A 6,916-nucleotide genomic window follows, 5' to 3' on the forward strand; every position below is an offset into this window, starting at 1 on the left:
GTGAGGCCGACGTGCTAACCAGTCGACCACTGTGCCGCCACCTTAAATAACAAGTACTTTAACCCTGGAGAACCCAAGAACCCTTTCTTCTTTGGAAAATGATGAATTATACATTAAATGACTGCTATATGTTCATTGAACACCAAAATATGTTTTTTCAAATATTCAATGCTTTAATCCTAATTTAGGATTAGGGCCAGATTTGACCCTTTGGGTTCTCCAGGGTTAAAAAGGAAGTAAACCCCAAAATATTATTGACAATAATATGTTCTAAGCAGGCCACCTACCCTAAACATGGCATTGTGATTCATATTGCATTTGTGGACTATGAGTTGAGCAATAAAATACACTCAATTTTATCCATCTGCCGTTTTGCCACTTGCTGTCAACTGAAAATGACATCACAGTTACTCAGGGCTCAGGTCACAACCAATGACGGATCACTTTTTTCTGAAGCCAAGCCATGATTGGTTGTGACCTGAGCCCCTCAGGAATTGTGAAATGGCCACCCCCCCTGAGATGGTTAAAAACAGGTGAGTATTACTGCTGAACTCATATTCCACAAACAAAATATTTGTCCCAATGCTGTGACTAGTGACTAGACTAGTGGAGGCACATAGAACATATTATCGTTTAAAAAAAAAAAAAACTAGTCTGAAACTCACCTTTAAGAAAACCACCACAGCTTTAACATACCTGCACAGACATGCTGTGAAAGCACTATATAAATAAAGATGTATTGTATTCCAAATCGTGTCATGATGTGTCACAGGAATGGAACTCTGGTGTTTGTTGAAGATTGCCGATATTCTGAGTTCATTTTTTCGCACGCGCGCACACACACACACACACACACACACACACACACACACACACACACACGTCGGCTTGTATCTCCAAAAATGATTAACTGGAGACACTTGTTAATAAAAAGAACCCAACTTGAATGATCTCAAATAGCAGTCGTGACAACATTGCCTAAAATATAGCACTTGCCAGACAAACCCCTTGGGTAAACAGAATTTAACATACATTTCACACTTTCACACCGCTTACAGTGAAGCCTTCAAATGGAATTACTGTTTATTTGAGAACACACCTCCTGACACCAAGCCTTATGCACCTTCTGCAAGTTGTGTTTTTATGCCCAACCGAAAGTGAAAGATAGACAACAAAACCCCGGCACAAAAACATTGGCAATTTGGTTTCACGGCTGACACTGGCGCACTGTATATACGATCTAAATGCTTGTCAGATATTATTTTGCCACAGCTGCCCTGCAGCTATGAAATATGAGGGTGAGGTTGTGGTTGTAATACCCTCTAGTGCCTGTGGTCTTGTGATGGCCAGCCAAGATGAGTATGTGGAAATGAGGTAGACATCCAGTAAATAATAGTTGCCATTCTGCCCCTCGGCAAGTGGTGGGCGGTGAGCTCAAAAGGGGGATGGGGTGGGGGGCTTTACTCCATATGATATGTCAGGGTCTGACAAGGGACCAAGACCCGGGGCTTTCACCCCTCTGGAAACATCACCCTCGCCTCCACAATTTGTGCACTTAACACTTCACTTGGCACATGACAGGTGCTTATTTCACTTCTCTGCCTTTTCCTTTTTGCAGTGATGCCTCTGAGCCCAGGGCAAATGCTACATCTGCTCTGGGTGTCTGTCCAAAATGCTGCATTGCCTTTGAAGTGAGTTACTCAACCAGTGATACATTTTCAATTGATTGACTGTTATTCCTATGCTTTACTGTCTGTCCATTGTAGTACACCTTAACAATAGCATACACACAAAATAATTAATACTTTTTACCCAAATGATATGATTCACGCTAACTCAAAAGCTGTCGGCACATTTTGGTAGCATTGAGGACTGTAAAATGCTGTGGTCTAATCCTGAACAAATGAAGAGAAGTTACTGTACTTCCACATATTTATTGTTGTTTCATAGCAACATAAATCTCTGCTCAAGATCAAAATAAAGAAGAAAAAGAACAATCATCTTTATTTGTCATGTACACGCACACACACACGAAGTTTGACCTGTGCATTTGACCCATCACATTAGTGGACACACTAACCTTGAACCTAAATGCATACGATGCTTGTTGACAATCTTAAGCACTTGTCTATGGCTTGCCAGCCAACTCCAATGCTCAGTTGGATAAATGGTAAAATGGGCTTTTACTTGTATAGCACTTTTCTACCTCGTGTACTCACACTGTTACCTCATTCACCAACTGATGACGCAGGATCGGGAGCAACTGGGGGTTCAGTATCTTGCTCAAGGACACTTTGACGTGGTCGCAATGGCCTAATGCCCAAAAACAGCTGGGATAGGCTCCAGCACCCCCGGCAACCCTTGTGAGGATAAAGCAGATCACAAAATGGATGGATGGATGGATCCTTCATTCTTGGACGGCAGTCTAAAAATAGCACTTGTGCGAGGTACACTGTTACATGGATGTGACTAAAGACTCCTTTAAGTGGCACTACGGCAATGTTGCACGCAGTTTAACTTTGTACTCGCTAGCAAACCACACGCATTGTTTTGAAAATCTGTTGCAGTTTCACTCCAAGAGGGATGTTGCTGTATTTGCTGCAACACCACAAGGGGTGGCATTTTCTTTCCTTGCGTACTGGGGAACCAAGGCAGGGAGAGCTGAGTTGTACTTCCTCATGGCATGTGACTAAATTGACCAATCACGAGAGATGATGCACGTGGCATTCTACATGCAACAACAATTTCTGACATGTATGCGTCGTGTGTTGCAGACATGGACTTATATATTTTTGGGTGGTTGTCATTGGGTGTTTTTTTTTCTTCCCTGCCGGAGGTAAGCAGGAGTTTGAGATTCATGACCGCGTTTATTTTTTCCTATTGACGGAGTGAAGTCAGCCTGTCCCCTTAGAAGGGAAACACCACCAAAGCATAATGCTTCCACCGTCATGTTTGGCGGTAAAGTAACAGCAGCTTTTGTCATCAAGGTGATGCCGACTTTTAAAGTAAATTAAAAATGGCGGACTTTCTCTTTGGTTAAGTATACGGCTGTAAGTGACTTTTTTGTAGGTCTTAGGCCACCACATGCCACCATTTTTTTGTAAATCTAGGTGAAACCTACAACTGGGGATGCTTTGTTAAAAATATCCAGAGGGCGCCAGTGAAAATCTTGATGATTTTGCCAGGCCTGATGCGTGTGCAAAGTTGCATGAGTTTTCATGCATACTTAGAGCCTCAAAATAAGTGTTGTTTTATTGGTGAACTGCATGTTGCCACAACAACAGCTTTTCGCAAAAAAATCACAACCTTTGTGTTTTAACATCATGAAGCCCAAAACACTCTTCTGAGCAAATATGAGGTAGACCTGGTTAGCCAGCTAGGAGGAAAACCATCAAAGGATAAAACATATTTTCTTTAGCCAGTCGGTGTTGCTACTACTACAATAAAAGTAAGTTGGTGGATGTCTTCAAGCCTGGACTGTCATCAAAAATGAGAAATTTCAAGAAGATTGAATCAGCTGAGTCAAGGTACAGCGGCTCTTATTGTTGTGATGAATAATCAGATTTGCGGCATCATTATGGACATGCCCTTTGCCAAAAGTTCACAATATTCGGCATTGAGCCAGCCGAACAGCATGAGGCTTTTCTGAAAAAATTAAAAATTTTCAGAAAAAACAGGTTCTGTGCAATACATTAAAATGTAAAAAAAAAATACATTTATAGTCATCACTAGGTGGTATTTTATGTAAAACAGAACATCATATCGGTGTCTTCAGGTTGCAACTATTGAGTGAACATATAAACACAACATGAACAAAATCAAAGAAAAAAATATCAATACATATCTCGGTCCAGTAGCTTATATGATATGCTCAAAGGATGTCGGAAGAAGTGGAAAACCTTACCAAGTCATACCCCTTATTCGCTAAAAATTACGATAAAAATACCGTACTTTCACGTCCTTAAGGCACACTTAAAAGCCTTAAATTTTCTATAAAATGGACAGGGCGCCTGATACTGCGGCACGTCTAAAATCCGTGAATGTTGTGTGACTTTGATGAGCGCTCCACTTGACTGACATTTCCTGCTCGCGTGCTGCCTATATAGACGAAAGGCAGACGTGACTGAGGACAGAATGAGGATGTTAAAGGGGAGAGGGTGTGTGCAAGCTATCAGTTACGTGGGGTAACATGGGAATCGAACAACCGCGAGAGAATTCAAGGTTAACGAATCCATTGCTCGCACGTGGAGGAAAACGACAATGACACGAGCAAACCCGGCGTGTTTGATGGAGAACTTGCCCAGCTGTTCATTTCGGATACATAAGATTAGGACTTTGATGGACTTGGGGATGAGGATTGATCAAAAAAATAACATGAGTACATTAAATACTGTACTTTTAAAAAGTACAACTGAAATCAGATTTGCTCCCGCTGCCTTTTTAAAAAAATACGCTAACATGCATTCAAGCTAGCGTATGTTTTACCATGCCTGCATCCAGTAATAGAATGAGTGTTGTGTTTGTGTATGTGTTAAATACAGAAATAGAACCCATAACTGACGCCTCATAATACTGTGTAATAAACACTCTTAACGATGTAGATTGTTTTCAGCGTTTTTTTTGGCCACGACATTCGTCAAAGGAGAAGAATCTGTGCTTGGTTGTTGCGCCTTCTCTTCAGCACGCGTGTACCAGCACTGATTTTGATCGGGAGGAATGTCGGTGCCATTTGCCATCGGCCCCAGGGCGCTTGCTTTTTGCGCCTGTAACGAGCAGCATTTTTCAAAGCCCCATTTTGTTTTGCGGAGATATCAGCGCTATAGGACAGTCTGCACTGGTGTGGTTGAATGGATGGCTTGTGGATCCAAGAATGAGGAGAGGAGCATCCGCGCAGAGTGTGGATGCATATTTGGAACTGAGAGTCACCGCTTGGAATTGAAATGGATTTCCATAGGACAGGAAAAGTGAACCAATCTCTTTTTGTCACATACCGGAGGTGGTGAAGGACCCGAAAAAGCAGGCAGGAAGGAGGAGTAAGGTGTACTTGACAAATTGTATCGATGAAAACACAGAAAACTAAATCCAAAACAAACAAAGTCCGAAGAACAAAAACAATCCAAAGTATCAAACAAAAACCATGGCTGAAGCTAAAAAAAACTATCAGTGACTGAAACATGACAGACAAACAATGACCCAACACTGAGTGGTCGTGCCGGGAGTCCTTTTAAACAACAGGTGTGCAGCTGCAGGCGGAGCCCTACAGTGCTACCTGTTGGCCACAAACAGAACCATGACTGTACACCTCCCTCAGGGGACTGATTCCTGAAGTCCCAAACAGGCACCCAAAGGCTTGCCTCGCCGGGGAACAGGAACGGAGGGCGGCGGCAACCCTATGGCTGGGCTGGGTTAGGCCTGACGTGGACGTGACACGGCTCGTGGTGGACGTGAATGTGACTCAATTCGAATAGACACGTGACTAGGCTGGGCTCAACGTGGATGCGGACGGGGCTCGGCCTACCGTAGACGTTGCTTTACGTAATGAGGGACCTGCGCTGCCTGAAGGGGAAAAGGGTGTCGGCCGCAGACATGCTCCCCCAGGCACAGGGTGGAACAGGGACCAGTCCTTTGTACCTGCGGGGTCCATTTGTAGTCGGGTCATTCTGTCACGTACCGGAGGTGGTGAAGGACACCACAAAGCAGTCAGGAAGGAGGAGCCCTGCAGCAGGGTGTACTTGACAAATTGTGTTGATAAAAACACAGAAAACTAAATCCAAAACAAAGTCCAAAGAACAAAACAAATCCAAAGTATCAAACAAAAACCATGGCTGAAGCTAAAAAAAAACTAACAGTGACTGAAACATGACAGACAAACAATGACCCGACACTGAGTGTTCGTGCCGGGAGCCCCTTTAAACAACTAATGACATAATGACCAACAGGTCTGCAGCTGCAGGCAGAGCCCTACAGTGCCACCTGTTGGCCACAAACAGAACCATGACACTTTTTTTGTCAATGGGCGCTACAGCTTCTTGTTTACTTTCAAATTTAGCTTGTAGCAAACTTATGCACATTTTGAGCATGACGTCTCTGATGCACTGGTGAAAGGACACTTTCTCCTCTTTCATCGAGAACTGTTTCAAACAACAAAGTGTAGGCAGAAAAAGTGGTTACGATTGCATGACTGTCCGTGTTTTATGTTATGTGTTGTGTTTTTTATTTTATTTTATATTAACTGTTTTGTAAAGTGATTTATTACAGGTGCAGCTGTTGTGAAAGCGCTATATAAATCAGGATGTATTGTATTGTATTGCATTAATACGGTGCGCCGTATGGTAATGAAAATATGGAAACCGCTCACCGCCATGGCAACAATAGAGGATGAAATAAAACATTTACAATAACTTTTCAGCTTAAACATCTTTAGGCGAAACATGCATTGTATGAAAATGATCTCTAGAAAATACGACTGCTTATGAAAGGCCAAGTGTCGCGGTTGGTGTAGTGGTACACACGCCGGCAGCGTGGGATTTGGTTCCCACTCAGTGACGGTGTGAATGTTGGTGTGAATGTTCGTTTGTCTGGAAATGTGCCCTGCGACTGACTCGTGACCAGTTCAGGGTGTATTCTGCCTTCCGCCCAGCGTTGGCTGGGTTAGGCTCCAGCGACTCCCCGCGAGCCTGTTCAGGGTAAGCGGTGTTGAAAATGGATGGAGGGATGGATGAAAGGCCAAGTAAAAGATGACAAATTCTAAAACTAATCACAAAATGTCAGACTTCCTGTTAGGTTTAGCATGTACAGAGATGAAAGTGGATTTTCCTGAAAATTCCGGAAAAAATAAAAAATTATATATACTGTGCGTGTGTTTGTGTGTGTGTGTGTGTGTGTGTGTGTGTGTGTGTGTGTGTGTATATATATA

The sequence above is a fragment of the Hippocampus comes genome, unplaced genomic scaffold (assembly GCF_001891065.2).
Source record: "Hippocampus comes isolate QL1 unplaced genomic scaffold, H_comes_QL1_v1.1 scaffold175, whole genome shotgun sequence".
In the NCBI taxonomy this organism is placed as follows: domain Eukaryota; kingdom Metazoa; phylum Chordata; class Actinopteri; order Syngnathiformes; family Syngnathidae; genus Hippocampus; species Hippocampus comes.